Source organism: Procambarus clarkii, chromosome 45 (assembly GCF_040958095.1).
Source record: "Procambarus clarkii isolate CNS0578487 chromosome 45, FALCON_Pclarkii_2.0, whole genome shotgun sequence".
Classification (NCBI taxonomy): domain Eukaryota; kingdom Metazoa; phylum Arthropoda; class Malacostraca; order Decapoda; family Cambaridae; genus Procambarus; species Procambarus clarkii.
In genome coordinates, this window is record NC_091194.1 from 37,051,194 (window position 1) to 37,068,714 (window position 17,521).

The 17,521-nt window shown below is 38.9% G+C and overlaps 1 non-coding gene across 1 annotated transcript; it reads left to right on the plus strand.

The window, feature by feature from the left end:
* Positions 1 to 14,230: 14,230 nt before the first annotated feature.
* Positions 14,231 to 14,320, plus strand: TRNAI-UAU (transfer RNA isoleucine (anticodon UAU)). The gene is given in 2 exon segments: positions 14,231 to 14,268; positions 14,285 to 14,320. It is a non-coding gene; the product is annotated as a tRNA-Ile (tRNA).
* The last annotated feature ends 3,201 nt before the right edge of the window (positions 14,321 to 17,521 follow it).

The following is a 17,521-nucleotide window of genomic DNA, read 5'->3' on the forward strand; positions in this document are numbered from 1 at the left end:
TGGAGTTCTGGTTGGTTAAATACCCCAGAATTCCTACCTCTCTTTATGACTTTGAAGTATAGTGTAGTGGATACAGCGTGCAACTGCCATCTTGTTGGCCAGTGTTCGAGTCCCCTGGTGGGTTGAGTGTCTAAAAAGTTGCAAACTTCAGCTACTGGAACAAGGTAATCTGTGCATTAAGCATTTGGCACTGAGTTTTCCCATATAAGAGAGCTCGATGAAAGAGCACCCGGGGTCAAACACTATCTCATTGCCTGGGAGAGGATTGGAGTTCTGGTTGGTTAAATACCCCAGAATTAGTACCACTTTTTATGGCTTTGAAGTATGGTGTAGTGGATACAGCGTGCAACTGCCACCTTGTTGGCCTGGGTTCGAGTCCCCTGGTGGGTTGAGTGTCTAAAAAGTTATAAACTTCAGCTACTGCAACAGGGTAGTCCGTGCATTATGCATTTGAGACTGAGTTTTCCCATATAACAGGGCTCGATGAAAGAGCACCCGAGGTACCACACTACCTCATTGCCTGGAGAGGATTGGAGTTCTGGTTGTTTAAATACCCCAGAATTCCTACCTCTCTTTATTGCTTTGAAGTATGGTGTAGTGGATTCAGCGCGCACCTGCTACCTTGTTAGCCAGTGTTGAAGTCCCCTGGTGGGTTGAGTGTCTAAAAAAGTTATAAACTTCAGCTACTGGAACAGGGTAGTCTGTACAATAAGCATTTGGCACTGAGTTTTTCCATATAACAGGGCTCAATGAAAGAGCACCCGGGGTACCACACTACCTCATTGCCTGGGAGAGGATTGGAGTTCTGGATGGTTAAATACCCCAGAATTCCTACCTCTCTTTATTGCTTTGAAGTACGGTGTAGTGGATACAGCGTGCAACTGCCACCTTGTTGGCCAGTGTTGAAGTCCCCTGGTGGGTTGAGTGTCTAAAAAGTTATAAACTTCAGCTACTGGAACAGGGTAGTCTGTACAATAAGCATTTGGCACTGAGTTTTCCCATATAACAGGGCTCAATGAAAGATCACCCGGGGTCTCACACTATCTCATTGATTGGTAGAGGATTGGAGTTCTGGTTGGTTAAATAACCCAGAATTCCTACCTCTCTTTATGGCTTTGAAGTATGGTGTAGTGGATACAGCATGCAACTGCCACCTTGTTGGCCAGTGTTCGAGTCCCCTGGTGGGTTGAGTGTCTAAAAAGTTATAAACTTCAGCTACTGGAACAGGGTAGGCTGTGCATTAAGCATTTTTCACTGAGTTTTCCCATATAACAGGGCTCGATAAAAGAGCACCCGGGGTCCCACACTATCTCATTGCCTGGGAGAGGATTGGAGTTCTGGTTGGTTAAATACACCAGAATTCCTACCTCTCTTTATGGCTTTGAAGTATAGTGTAGTGGATACAGCGTGCAACTGCCACCTTGTTGGCCAGTGTTCGAGTCCCCTGGTGGGTTGAGTGTCTAAAAAGGTATAAACTTCAGCTACTGGAACAGGGTAGGCTGTGCATTAAGCATTTGTCACTGAGTTTTCCCATATAACAGGGCTCGATGAAAGAGCACCTGGGGTCCCACACTATCTCATTGCCTGGAAGAGGATTGGAGTTCTGGTTGGTTAAATACCCCAGAATTCCTACCTCTCTTTATTGCTTTGAAGTATGGTGTAGTGGATTCAGCGTGCAACTGCCACCTTGTTAGCCAGTGTTGAAGTCCCCTGGTGGGTTGAGTGTCTATAAAGTTATAAACTTCAGCTACTGGAACAGGGTAGTCTGTGCATTAAACATTTGGCACTGAGTTTTCCCATATAACAGGGCTCGATGAAAGAGCACCCGGGGTCCCACACTATCTCATTGCCTGGGAGAGGATTGGAGTTCTGGTTGGTTAAATACCCCAGAATTCCTACCTCTCTTTATTGCTTTGAAGTATGGTGTAGTGGATACAGCGTGCAACTGCCTCCTTGTTGGCCAGTGTTGAAGTCCCCTGGTGGGTTGAGTGTCTAAAAAGTTATAAACTTCAGCTACTGGAACAGGGTTGTCTGTACAATAAGCATTTGGCACTGAGTTTTCCCATATATTAGGGCTCAATGAAAGAGCACCCGGGGTCTCACACTATCTCATTGATTGGTAGAGGATTGGAGTTCTGGTTGGTTAAATACCCCAGAATTCCTACCTCACTTTATGGCTTTGAAGTATAGTGTAGTGGATACAGCGTGCAACTGCCACCTTGTTGGGGCCACGAAAGCCTGGTGGATAGCGCGCAGGACTCGTAATTCTGTGGCTCGGGTTCGATTCCCGCACGAGGCAGAAACAAATGGGCAAAGTTTCTTTCACCCTGAATGCCCCTGTTACCTAGCAGTAAATACATACTCGGGAGTTAGTCAGCTGTCACGGGCTGCTTCCTGGGGGTGGAGGCCTGGTCGAGGACCGGGCCGCGGGGACACTAAAAAGCCCTGAAATCATCTCAAGAAGATTGTTTGCCATAGTTCGAGTCCCCTGGTGGGTTGAGTGTCTAAAAAGTTATAAACTTCAGCTACTGGAACAGGGTAGTCTGTGCATTAAGCATTTGGCACTGAGTTTTCCCATATAAAAGGGCTCGATGAAAGGGCACCCGGGGTCCCACACTATCTCATTGCCTGGGAGAGGATTGGAGTTCTGGTTGGTTAAATACACCAGAATTCCTACCTCTCTTTATGGATTTGAAGTATGGTGTAGTGGATACAGCATGCAACTGCAACCTTGTTGGCCAGTGTTCGAGTCCCCTGGTGGGTTGAGTGTCTAAAAAGTTATAAACTTCAGCTACTGGAACAGGGTAGGCTGTGCATTAAGCATTTTTCACTGAGTTTTCCCATATAACAGGGCTCGATGAAAGAGCACCCGGGGTCCCACACTATCTCATTGCCTGGGAGAGGATTGGAGTTCTGGTTGGTTAAATACACCAGAATTCCTACCTCTCTTTATGGCTTTGAAGTCTGGTGTAGTGGATACAGCATGCAACTGCCACCTTGTTGGCCAGTGTTTGAATCCCCTAGTGGGTTGAGTGTCTAAAAAGTTATAAACTTCAGCTACTGGAACAGGGTAGGCTGTGCATTAAGCATTTTTCACTGAGTTTTCCCATACAACAGGGCTCGATGAAAGAGCACCCGGGGTCCCACACTATCTCATTGCCTGGGAGAGGATTGGAGTTCTTGTTGGTTAAATACCCCAGAATTCCTACCTCTCTTTATGGCTTTGAAGTATGGTGTAGTGGATACATCATGCAACTGCCACCTTGTTGGCCAGTGTTCGAGTCCCCTGATGGGTTGAGTGTATAAAAAGTTATAAACTTCAGCTACTGGAACACATACTGCCAGGAGCAACGCAACTGGTATACAGGACACCTCAATCCTCTTGACCATCACGATCGAACATAAGGAAGTGATAGCCGAAGCTATTTGAACCACTTCCCCGCCGGCACTCAGATGGTAATCTTGGGCATAGCATTTTATCAAATCACCTCAATGAATGAGGTGATTTGATAAATATATGATGTGATATATATATATATATATATATATATATATATATATATATATATATATATATATATATATATATATATATATATATATATTTATATATATATATATATATATATATATATATATATATATATATATATATATATATATATATATGTCGTACCTAGTAGCCAGAACGTACTTCTCAGCCTAATATGTAAGGCCCGATTTGCCTAATAAGCAAAGTTTTCCTAAATTAATATATTTTCTCTATTTTTGTTCTTATGAAATGATAAAGCTACCCATTTCATTATGTATGAGGAAAATTTTTTTTTATTGGAGTTAATATTAACGTAGATATATGACCGAACCTAACCAACCCCTACCTAACCTAACCTAACCTATCTTTATAGGTTAGGTTAGGTTAGGTAGCCGGAAAAGTTAGGTTAGGTTAGGTTAGGTAGGTTAGGTAGTCGAAAAAACAGTAATTCATGAAAACTTGGCTTATTAAGCAATTCGGGCCTTGCATAGTAGGCTGAGAAGTGAGTTCTGGCTACTAGGTACGACATATATATATATATATATATATATATGCAACAATGATCACAAAAACACTGATCCAAGTATGCAGAATAACCACATATGAAAAATAGAAAATGCTTAACGCGTTTTCGGCTAATTCGCCTTCATCAGAGCAAAGTAGAATGATTCTACTTTGCTCTGATGAAGGCGAATTAGCCGAAAACGCGTTAAGCATTTTCTATTTTTCATATGTGGTTATTCTGCATATATATATATATATATATATATATATATATATATATATATATATATATATATATATATATATATATATATATATATATATATATATATATATATATATATATATATATATATATATATACTTACATATATATATATATATATATATATATATATATATATATATATATATATATATATATATATATATATATATATATATATATATATATATATATATTTATATATGTCGTACCTAGTAGCCAGAATGCACTTCTCGGCCTACTATGCAAGGCCCGATTTGCCTAACAAGCCAAGTTTTCCTGAATTAATATATTTTCTCTATTTTTTTTCTTATGAAATGATGAAGCTACCCATTTCATTATGTATGAGGTAAAAAAAAATTTATTGTAGTTAAAATTAACGTAGATATATGACCGAACCTAACCAACCCTACCTAACCTAACCTAACCTATCCTTATCGGTTAGGTTAGGTTAGGTAGCCGAAAAAGTTAGGTTAGGTTAGGTTAGGTAGGTTAGGTAGTCGAAAAACAATTAATTCATGAAAACTTGGCTTATTAGGCAAATTGGGCCTTGCATAGTAGGCTGAGAAGTGCGTTCTGGCTACTAGGTACGACATATATATATATATATATATATATATATATATATATATATATATGTCGTACCTAGTAGCCAGAACTCACTTCTCAGCCTACTATTCAAGGCCCGATTTGCCTAATAAGCCAAGTTTTCCTGAATTAATATATTTACTATAATTTTTTTCTTATGAAATGATAAAGCTACCCTTTTCACTATGTATGAGGTCAATTTTTTTTTATTGGAGTTAAAATTAACGTAGATATATGACCGAACCTAACCAACCCTACCTAACCTAACCTAACCTATATATATATAGGTAAGGTTAGGTTAGGTAGCCAAAAAAACCTAGGTTAGGTTAGGTTAGGTAGGTTAGGTAGACGAAAAAACATTAATTCATGAAAACTTGGCTTATTAGGCAAATCGGGCCTTGCATAGTAGGCTGAGAAGTGAGTTCTGGCTACTAGGTACGACATATATATATATATATATATATATATATATATATATATATATATATATATATATGTCGTACCTAGTAGCCAGAACTCACTTCTCAGCCTACTATTCAAGGCCCGATTTGCCTAATAAGCCAAGTTTTCCTGAATTAATATATTTACTATAATTTTTTTCTTATGAAATGATAAAGCAACCCTTTTCTCTATGTATGAGGTCAATTTTTTTTATTGGAGTTAAAATTAACGTAGATATATGACCGAACCTAACCAACCCTACCTAACCTAACCTAACCTATATTTAAAGGTAAGGTTAGGTTAGGTAGCCAAAAAAAGCTAGGTTAGGTTAGGTTAGGTAGGTTAGGTAGACGAAAAAACATTAATTCATGAAAACTTGCCTTATTAGGCAAATCGGGTCTTGAATAGTAGGCTGAGAAGTGCGTTCTGGCTATTAGGTACGACATATATATATATATATATATATATATATATATATATATATATATATATATATATATATATATATATATATATATATATATATATATATGTCGTACCTAGTAGCCAGAACGCACTTCACAGCCTACTATGCAAGGCCCGATTTGCCTAATAAGCCAAGTTTTCCTGAATTATTTTATTTTCTCTAATTTTTTTCTTACGAAATGATAAAGCTACCCATTTAATTATGTATGAGGTCAATTTTTTTTTTTTTGGAGTTAAAATTAACGTAGATATATGAGCGAACCTAGCCAACCCTACCTAACCTAACCTAACTTATCTTCATACGTTAGGTTAGGTTAGGTATTCAAAAAAGTTCGGTTAGGTTAGGTTAGGTAGGTTAGGTAGTCGAAAAACAATTATTTCATGAAAACTTGGCTTATTAGGCAAATTGGGCCTTGCATAGTAGGCGGAGAAGTGCGTTCTGGCTACTAGGTACGACATATATATATATATTTATGTCGTACCCAGTAGCCAGAACGCACTTCTCAGCCTACTATGCAAGGCCCGATTTGCCTAATCGGGCCTTGCATAACCTAACCTATAAAGATAGGTTAGGTTAGGTTAGGTAGGGTTGGTTAGGTTCGGTCATATATCTACGTTAATTTTAACTCCAATAAAATAAAATTGACCTCATACATAATGAAATGGGTAGCTTTATCATTTCATAAGAAAAAATTAGAGAAAATATATTAATTCAGGAAAACTTAGCTTATTAGGCAAATCGGGCCTTGCATAGTAGGCTGAGAAGTGCGTTCTGGCTACTAGGTACGACATATATATATATATATATATATATATATATATATATATATATATATATATATATATATATATATATATATATATATATATATATATTCATTCCATTCAGGCTTGTTCGCATTTGTGTTCCTCACGTGTGCCCCAAAGAATGAGGTGATTTGGTAAAATGCTATGCCCAAGATAACAATCCGAGTGCCGGCGGTGGGGTGGTTCATATAGCCTCGGCTATCACCTCATTATGTCCAGTCGTGATGGTCAAGTGGATTAAGGCATCTTGTACATACCAGTTGCGTTGCTTCTGGGAGTATGGGTTCGAGTCACTTCTGGGGTGTGAGTTTTCAGTTATATATATATATATATATATATATATATATATATATATATATATATATATATATATATATATATATATATATACACACATTTTGGCAGCGGTCTTTCTTGTAAACATATGTTGTTAAATATGACCGAAAAATTAAGATTAATAATTCTAACACGAATTTTCTCAATATTTCTTATGTTTCTTTTTACTGTCGATGGTAATTGAAAAATCAATTCTCAAAAATTAATTTTTATTTCTAATCTGACGCGACGCTTGAACACGTTTCGTAATAACTTATTACATTTTCAAACACTTTAGTTTACACATACAACTGTAACCTGAAAACACTAAACAGAGTTTTACTTATGCTAACACTAAACAGCTTGTCTTATATACTCGCACTTGGGTAAGGTGATAGGTTGCAACAGTTTTGGATGAGATGAACAAAATTTTGACCAACACAAGACAGAACACGGAACAATGGGTATTAATTGGATAAATGAGAGGGTAGAATGGAAGTAACTGCAAAGGGCCTATTGGCCCATACTTCCTCTTGATGCTTCTTTATTGGTACGGAGTCTTGAAGTGGGTACAATATAGTTGTGCATTAATTGGCTGTTGATTGCTGGTGTTGACTTTTTGATGTGTAGTGCCTCGCAGATGTCGAGCCGCCTGCTATCGCTGTATCTCGATGATTTCTGAGTTGCCTGATAAGACTTCTCTGGTGATAGTCTGGTTGTGGGAAGAGATTATATGTTCCTTAATGGAGCCCTGTTGTTTATGCATTGTTAATCGCTTGGAAAGAGATGTTATTGCCTTGCCTATATACTGAGTTCTTTGGGGCTTACAGTCCCCAAGTGGGCATTTGAAGGCATAGACGACGTTGGTCTCCTTTAAGGCGTTCTGCTTTGTGTCTGGAAAGTTTTTCATGAGTAGTTTGGCCGTTTTTTTTGGATTTATAGTAAATCGTCAATTATATCTTCTGATTTTTGTCTGTAGGGATAACGTTCCTATTAACAATATCTTTTAGGATCATTTCCTCCGTTTTATGAGGTGTGGAAAAGAATTTCCTGTAAAATAGTCTAATAGCAGGTACAGGTGTTGTCTTAGTTGACTCTTTAGAGGATGCATTGCGTTTCACCTTTCTTTTTATGATGTCTTCAACGAAACTATCGGAGAAGCCATTGTTGACTAGGACCTGTCTTACCCTACAGATTTCTTCAACAACTTACTTCCATCCTGAGCTGTGGCTGAGAGCACGGTCAATGTAAGCATTGACAACACTCCTCTTGTACCTGTCTGGGCAGTCACTGTTGGCATTGAGGCACATTCCTACGTTTGTTTCCTTAGTGTAGACTGCAGTGTGGAAACCTCCGCTCCTTTCCATGACTGTTACGTCTAGAAAGGGCAACTTCCCATCCTTCTCCACCTTGTAAGTGAAACTCAACACAGAATTCCGCTCGAATGCCTCCTTCAGCTCCTGCAGACGTCTGACATCAGATACCTGTGTAAAAATGTTGTCAACATACCTGCAGTATATGGCCGATTTTAAGTTTATGTCAAATAAGACCTTCTGTTCGATGGTACCCATGTTGAAGTTGGCAAACAGGACACCTAGGGGAGAACCCATGGCGACCCCTCTACTTGCTTATACATATGCCCATCAGGGCTCAAGAAGGGTGCCTCTTTAGTACAAGCTTGGAGTAGTTTCCTTAGAATGTTTTCTGGTATGTCAAGAGGAATACAAGCCGGATCACGATACACTGTCCGCTATCATCCCGATCGTTTCATCCACAGGTACGTTGGTAAACAGTGATTCTACGTCCAACGAGGTTCTTATCCCTGTGGCCCGTGTTTCCCGCAGTAAGTCAACAAATTCGTTTGGAGACTTCAGGCTGAAAGTACAAGGTACATAAGAAGTCAGCAAGCCATTGAGTGGCTTCGCCAGTCTGTACAGGGTGTGGGTATCTGGCTGATGATTGGCCGAAGTGGGTTTCCAGGCTTGTGTGTCTTGACATTTCCATATGCATACCCAGGTTTGTAGTCCCCAATAATCTTTGGCAGGTGGAGTCCGGATTTCTTGGTGTTTACAGTTTCGATCAATCTGTTTACCTTTGTTTCATATTTGACTGTAATGTCCTTCGTTACCCTTTGGAATTTAGTTTGGTCAGAGAGTATGAGGTTCATTTTCGCCAGATATTCGTCTTTTTTTAAGAATGACGTATATTGGTGACTTGTCACCTCTCCTGACGACTATCTCCTCGTTTTCACGAAGGCTTTTATCTGCCGCTTTGAGCCCAGGGGACAGTATGGTGCTTCTGTAGTTGCCTCGAATCTTTCCTCCTTCTGCAATAAGTTCTTCTTGCAAGGTGTCTTTGGTGGCGACCTTCTTTTGTGTCTCGAGGTCGAATAACCTTAGTACAAACCATTATTAGCATATTCACCCCACATATGCGCCTTTTGGAACTACAACAACATATAATTTATGAGGTATGATGTGAGACCAGGGCTGATCAATCAAGTGTCTGATTCGCTGCTAGGACAAAGTTTTTAGATAGTGTTTAGTTGTAACTGTATGTTTCACTTTCTGCTGAAGCTGCCTAAGAGTTATTCAAAGCAAGACAGGCAGTTGGGTAAGGAAAAACACGGGTCACAAATAATTTTGCTTTATCCAAATGGACTTAAAACCTAGAAGCATCTGCAGCGCTCGAATTTAGAATCCAAGCTTGTGGGAAAGTTCGAATCTTAGATGTAAATCGATATTATCTATGATATATTGATCCACGGTAGAAATATCTAGGGCTAAGGGAAAGCACATTGCTAACCCATTAGTTTTACAATCATTAATCAAATCTTTCTCATTCACATTGGTAAAATAAGCGTCAGTAATTTTTTTTTATGATGCCACTTCCTTTCCAATCACTGTGAAATCACAAATTCAGCCCAGTGTGGGTATCTTAGAGTTTGGCATGCATGTAATTACTTTAAAAAAAAAACAGTAATTGAAATTAGAATTATATTCAATCACTTATTTGCCTAAAAAGCCTAGCACGCTTTTAAATACTGTATTTGACAAGCCATAAATTCCACTTTTTCATCAGTGGCTAGTTTGTGGACCCATTCTATTTAATTAAAGATACTTTAAAATCTTGAACAATATTCGATAAGTCTATAAATGCTCCTTGAGCACTTGTGATGCGATATTCAAAGTAATTGTCCCTTAAACGCTGATTGAGAGTAAGGTTAACAGGCAGGATATTCATTTGTTGACTCGAGGCAACTGAGCTATCCACGTGCCTCACCCTGTGACATCTAGGGAATTGATCTATATTACTGGAAGTATTATTTTCCGTAGGAACTCTCCAACCTGTCCAATTATAAATAACGTCGCTTTTGACCGTTTGCCCATATGGCCGAAAGTGGACATAATATGAAATTGAAAAAAAAAATGAAAATAAATTTGAGATTTTTTTTCAGCAACAGTTAGTTAAGATTCCTCTGATAGGTTAGATGGGCAAGAAATTCTCATAAAGTTTCAAAACGTTATGAAAAAAAGTTAATTGAAAGTTTCCTCTCCTAACATTTCCGACTAAGCCGGACGACTCAAACAGAAAACGGGACAGTACGTCACTTTCATGAGCCGATTTCATTTCAAATTACGTCCACATTTGGCCATAGTGCACATACGAGCCAGAAGCGACGGTTTTTTTTAAAAGGTCGGGTTGAACTCTTGCACCACTACCATCTACACCCAACACGATCATCTCACTGTCAGATGACTACTGTCTAACTTATAGAGAATATGTCATTCTTATAGCCGATACACGACTTTGGATTTGCACCTCTGTAATTGGCATTCTTATTGGAAGATTTCCTAGATTGTTGTAGCTTAATGATTCTCGTTCTACTTTTAGCCCTACTTCCAGTTACTATCATCTTGGCAACAGCCTTAAGAGCATCTACACCGTGAGACATAAGAGAGGTCTTTACATCTCGTCTCCCACTTGACAAATCATCCAGTACATTTTTTTCAAAATACATTGTGCTCGGGACAATAGTGCGCATTAGAAATGGTATTGCCCTGTGTGCCTTCCCTGCCAGTGCACTTAGAAATTCGGCCCTCTCTATGATGGTAAGGTGCCTGGAATACTCTTATGTCATCTAACCCCCCCCCCCCCCTTCCCCGTTTCCCGGGATGGACCTCAAATAGGTACAGAAATTCTTTTGAATCGGCATATGAAAAGGTATTTTCAAGGTGGAGGTTGCCAATATAATAACTAACTTATGACAAGTGCGAGTTTATTTATTATGATCTGGGACGTATGTTCAAAATGGCTACGACTAAGCGTCCATCCTCAAAACTAACCAACCGACCGAATTGGTCAGTGATCATAATACTGATTTTATCTAAAATGTTGGCACTGAGAGATTTATACATACGAGACTGAACTCCTCTGGCGTAAGAATTTTGAAAGCTGAAACCATCTAATATATTGACGGACTGACTGACAAAGATTTGGGGCTCAATGATTTGAGCCCAATGATTTGGGGCTCAATGATTTGGGGCTCAATGATTTGGGGCTTGTGCAGTACACAAGAAAGTAATCGCAAATCTCCCCCACCCCATCCGTGTCTGGTGGATACGAAGCAATTAGTTTTGATACAGTCTCAATATTTACTAGTCGAGATTGATAACGAGAATAAATTTTACCGTAATCAAAACCAAGCTCTCTTGCCATTCTGTCTTTAAAGTGAACTCTAAGGGAAGATATGATTCGCCCTTCGCGAAATCTAAATCTGTAAGTAAATATAGAGGGTAACAGTACTCTTTCTAATGTTGAGTCATATGAGAGAATAATGCCCCCATCAGAAAAATATTAATCTACAGTCTCCGTGGTGTAGTGGTAAGACACTCGCCTGGCGTTCCGCGAGCGCTATGTCATGGGTTCGTATCCTGGCCGGGGAGGATTTACTGGGCGCAAATCCTTAACTGTAGCCTCTGTTTAACGCAACAGTAAAATGTGTACTTGGATGAAAAAACGATTCTTCGCGGCAGGGGATCGTATTCCAGCCCGAAACGCTATGCGTACTAGTGGCTGTACAGGGATGTAACAACTCTTGTATATATCTCAAAAAAAAAAAAACAATTAAAATCCTCTTTAAAACCTAACTGCATATCTGTTTTCATTTGACGATTAAGTTCAGAGACCATATATCAAACGTCTCGTGAAAGTATATCTTGTTTGGGTGTAAAGGTGAATTATAAGTTCAATTTCAGATTCATCAATTGTAAAGGTACCTTAAAAGCCAGCTATCATCTTTTATGAGCGCATTGATTTTCCTCGAAATTAACGTTTTTTTATTTACTAATTAATTTATTTATTTATTTATATACTAGAACATACATTGGGTTTATGAGAGTACAGAGACTTGAAGTTTGACATTCTTGTAAAGCAACTAGCACGCATAGCGTTTTGGGAATATCATTAATATAACATATTATTTTAAGAAGGTAATTTCCAGCAAAATAAAAAAAAAGGTTTACAGGTACATTGTACGAATGTATAAAAATACATTGTAAGAGAGTATAAAAATACATATTTAGAAGGAAAAAATTGCATTGTAAGAAAGTATAAAAACAAAATACATTGTAAAAGAAATTTGACAAAAAAAAGTAGGTACATAAAAATAAATATAAGAGTTGTCCACATTTTAGCATAAATTGAGGAATATTGCAAGTTATAATGTAGCAAACTGTGTATAACATGATATAAAATAATAGCAATGATTACAATGGTAAAGTTGTAAGGTACAGGTACATATTTTGGTAAATTGGGTAGCCCTAGATACAGTGCGAATTTCAAGCACTAGGTAGGAAACTATGCAGTAGAAATTGGGTACTTTTGGGGTATATTTTTGAATAAAGCAAAAGTTTGACAGCTTTTCAATTCGTTAGTGAGTGAGTTCCATAGACCTGGTCCCATTATTTGCATTGAGTGTTTACACAGATTAGGTTTGACTCTGGGATGTCAAGGATATATTTATTTCTGGTGTGGTAATTATGAGTTCTATTACCTCTGTCCAAGAAGAGTTTCAGAACAGGGTTTGCACTTATGAACAGGGTTTTATAAATGTAATTGACACAAGATAATTTGTGGAGTGAGGTTATGTTTAGCATGTTTAGGGGTTTAAACAGGGGGGGAGGGGTTGAGTGTTGTCTGAAAGCTGAGTTTGTTATTGTTCTGATTTTTATTTTTGTTGGGTGTTGATGGGCTTCGGGTAGTTTACAAAGGTTGAGCCCCCTTGCACAGATACCTTATGTAAAATAGGAATAGATTAGCACATAGTATAGTGAGAGGAGAGCAGAGTTTGGGACCTAATATCTGATTTTACAGAGTATAAAAAACCGTTTTTGAGACTTTCTTGGTTATGTGTTGTATGTGGGTGCTGAAGTAGAGTCTCTTGTCCAAGTATATATAGGCCAAGGAATTTTCCATATTTTTATTGATGTTAACATTGTCTATCCGAAGCTGAAATGCATTTGTTGATTTGCTTCCAAATATGATGTAGTAGGTCTTTTCTATATTTAGTGTGAGTTTGTTGGTTGACATCCATAAGTGAACTTTTTAGTTAATTGTTTACAACAATATTTAGTGTGTGTGTGGGGGATGTGGTTTGAGTTGATGAGGGTAGTATCGTTAGCAAATAATATAGGTGTAAGAATGTTAGAGACATTAGGCAGATCATTGACGTATAAAAGAAACAAGAGAGTTCCTGGGATTCTGCGCAGTGGTACCCCAACGGTTAATGGTAGAGTGGGAGAGATTATTTCATTGATGGGTACATAGTGGTGTCTGTCACTAAGATAGGATCGGATATAGTTCAGGGCATGGCCTCGGATTCCATAATGATGAAGTTTAAGTAAGAGGTAGTTATGGTTAACAGTATCAACGGCCTTTCTCAGGTCAATGAAGAGTCCAATCGGAAGCAAATTTTTTGTCAAGGGCTTAGTAGATTACGTTAAGCAGACTAATAATTGCATCATTGGTTCTCTTTTGGGAGCAGAAGCTAGACTAACAGGGCCTTAGTATGTTGATTTTTACGAGATAGGAGTAGAGCGGTGTGTAAATAATTTGTTCAAATATTTTTTTAAAATATAGGTAGATTTGATATTGGTCTGTAATTGCTTATGTCTGCCGGATTGCTTTCCTTATAAACTGCGTTACTCTTGCTTTTTTAAGCATATCAGGGGAAGGTATGATACTCTAGAGATTTGTTGAACAGCAGAGCTATGTGTGGCGCAAGGACATGGGAGACACTCTTGTATGCCATAGCTCCAGTGGCGCAATCGGTTAGCGCACGGTACTTATACGACAGTGTCTGAGCCATGCCGAGGTTGTGAGTTCGAGCCTCACCTGGGGCAGTAGTTTTGGGAGCCAGTCGGCCGAGCGTATAGCACGCTGTACACGTGACACTGTGGTCCAGGGTTCGATCCCGGGCGCCGGCGAGAAACGATGGGCAGAGTTTCTTTCACCCTATGCCCTTGTTACCTAGCTTCTTTCTGGGGGTGGAGGCCTGGTCGAGAACCGGTCCGCAGGGACACTAAAGCCACGAAATCAACTCAAGATAGCCATGGATGGTATTTCACTAATGTTACCAGCTTTGGATTTAATGAGTGAATGATGGACACAACATCTGTACGGCTGACTGGTGAGAGGAGAGAGTTTGGGTCGCTGCCTGAAAGATATGTGGTAACATGTGTTTGAGTCTGAGGTTTTTTCTGGCAAGGTTAGCACCAACCGATGAAAAGAAGTCATTAAATTCAGTTGCCGTTTCTAAATCTGTCGCAGGTGTACAACTATCCTAGGAAATTTTTATCTGGTAATGAGAATGTTGTTTAGCTTCTAGGATGTTAGAGATGGCTCTCCATGTGCTCTTCATGTTGCCTTTGGCTTCTTTGAATCTACTCTCTTAATAGGAAAGTTTTGATTTCTTATTATACTGGTAGGCACTACTCGCCTGACAGCAAGGGTAAGGGCGCCTGACAGCTGGATGGACAGCGTTTCGAATTCGTAGTCCTGAGGTTCCGGGTTCGATCCCCGGTGAAGGCGGAGACAAATGGGCAAAATGTTTCTTTCGTCCTGATGCCCCTGTTACCTAGCAGTAAATAGGTGCCTGGGAATTAGAGCTGCTACAGGCTGCTTCCTGGGGTTGGAGGTCTGGTCGAGAACCAGGCCGCGGGAGTCACTAAGCCCCGAAATCATCTCAAGATATACTCGTAACTACTTCCTTTGAAACGAGGCTAATCCTAATTTTTTTCATATTCAAGTTTCTTGTCGATTGCTTTGAGTATGCCATTTGTGAGTCAGGGATTGTTTAACCTTATCAGTTACTTGCTTGATGAGGAGAGGACAATGCGTGTTGTAAAGGCTTAGAATTTTGGAAAGGAAGAGGTTTGTTAATGAATTTATATTCTGAGTATTATTATATTCAGATTCCCAGTATATATTGTGGAGTGCATTTGTGACATTGCCTATTGCTGCTCCACTGTAAAACCTAAAGGTAAGTTTCTTGTTAGCTGCTGCTGTTATGTCCATATTCGCTACGTGGAAGGCGTAGACGCCCGATAGTGGTCAGTTGTTCTGTTAGTGATTATACCAGATGCAAGGGGAGCTGTTATGCTAGTTTATACATGATCCATGGTAGTAGCGGATGTTTGAGTGATTCGGGTGGGCCTGATGATTGTGGGGATTAGCATACAAAAGTTCATGATGTTTAGGAAATAGTCGATGTGTGGCTATTTTTGCTGACCTAGGTCAATATTTAAGTCTTCTCCTAGAATTATATGATTTTTGTTGAGGTTGTTGTTTTTCGATAAGATTCTTTAGGTTATCTGCGTATGATGCTATGGTAGTATTGGGAAATCTATAGATAGCTCTAATAGTCAAGGAAGATTTAAGGGATTTAATCGAGAACTGAGGACACGTATATTTACAGTAGTCGTTGTTATGAATCCGTTATTCCCAGATGTAAGAATAACGAACTTATAACTTTCTACTAAAAGTAGAAGCAGAACTTCAGAGGAATAAAGATGTTAGGCGTTGCTTTACTGTAGTATCTTATCTTAAGAACATAAGGACAGAGGTAACTGCAGAAGTCCCATGGGGCCTTACGAGGCAGCTCCTATTTATAACCATCCAATCCATGGGGAAAAGATCGGTCAATAAAAACTGAGACAGGTCAGATAACGGATAATGACGAACAGATGAGTAGTATTTTTTTTAATATTTTATCTCTGCATTTACTAAATAAGAACTTAACCTTATGCCTTTAGCCAAACACGTCTATGTGGGTGGGGACGAGAACTGGTTGTCTAGTTTAACAGTTACCAGGGATGATGACATTAAACAAATAGAGAAACTCAAACCAAACAAATCCATTGGGGCCAGAAAAAGTGTTTGCTAGGGTGCTTAAAGAAAGCAAAGTGGAGCTTTGCGATTCATTGTTTACCATATTTAATAAATCATTAGAGTCAGGCAGAGTGGCAGAGTCGTGGAAGGTTGCCAATGTGGTACTAATTTTTAAGAAAAGAGATATATCATGTGCTTCAAACTATTGCCCAATTAGCCTAGCGTCTATAGTGGGAAAGTTATTTGAATCGATAATTGCAAATACCATTCATCTTCATCTTTAAAAACATAAATTAATAATTGATTCACAACATGGCTTTACAAATGACAGTTCATGTTTAAATAATTTGCTATAATTTTATTGCAGCACAGTTGAGGCAGTTGATAGTGGTAGGATTTATGATGTGTGTACCTCGACTTCAGCAAACCTTTTAATACAGTTCCACATGAAAGACCTATTAAAAAGATAGAAGCTCATGGTATTGGGGGTGTAATATTAAGTTGGATTAGGTCATGGTTATACCAAAGGAAACAGAGTTAGTATAAATGGGGCTAAGTCACGGTTATCTTGAGATGATTTCGGGGTTTTAGTGTCCCCGCGGCCCGGTCCTCGACCAGGCCTCCACCCCCAGGAAGCAGCCCGTGACAGCTGACTAACACTCAGGTACCTATTTTACTGCTAGATAACAGGGGCATAGGGTAAAAGAAATTTTGCCCATTGTTTCTCTCCGGCCCCCGGGATCGAACCTGGGACCACAGGAACACAAGTCCAGTGTGCTGTCCGCTCGGCTGACTGGCTCCCATTTGTCACACTGGGAAAATGTTGTAAGTGGAGTGCCTCAAGGCTCTGTCCTGTGACCTCTGTTATTTATAATATATAAATATGATTTAGATTTAGGTTTGAGTAGCAACATTTGCAAATTTGCCGATGATAAAAAAAATCGGTAGGGAAATAACAATGGAAGAAGACTCACTATCACTACAAGGCGATCTAAATATTGGTGTTAATTGCCGGCTGGAAAAATATGGCAAAATAAATGCGATATCTTTCAAAGATAACTGAGAATACTTCTATGGAAGAAATGAAATTTGTATGCTCGGGATGGGGTGCATCTATCGAGAGCTGGGGTTAATGCTGTTGCGAATTCGTTGGAACCACAGTTGGAGGTTTTTGTTTGCATTTGGGTTTAAACTGTTAGGAGATAGTAGTATGG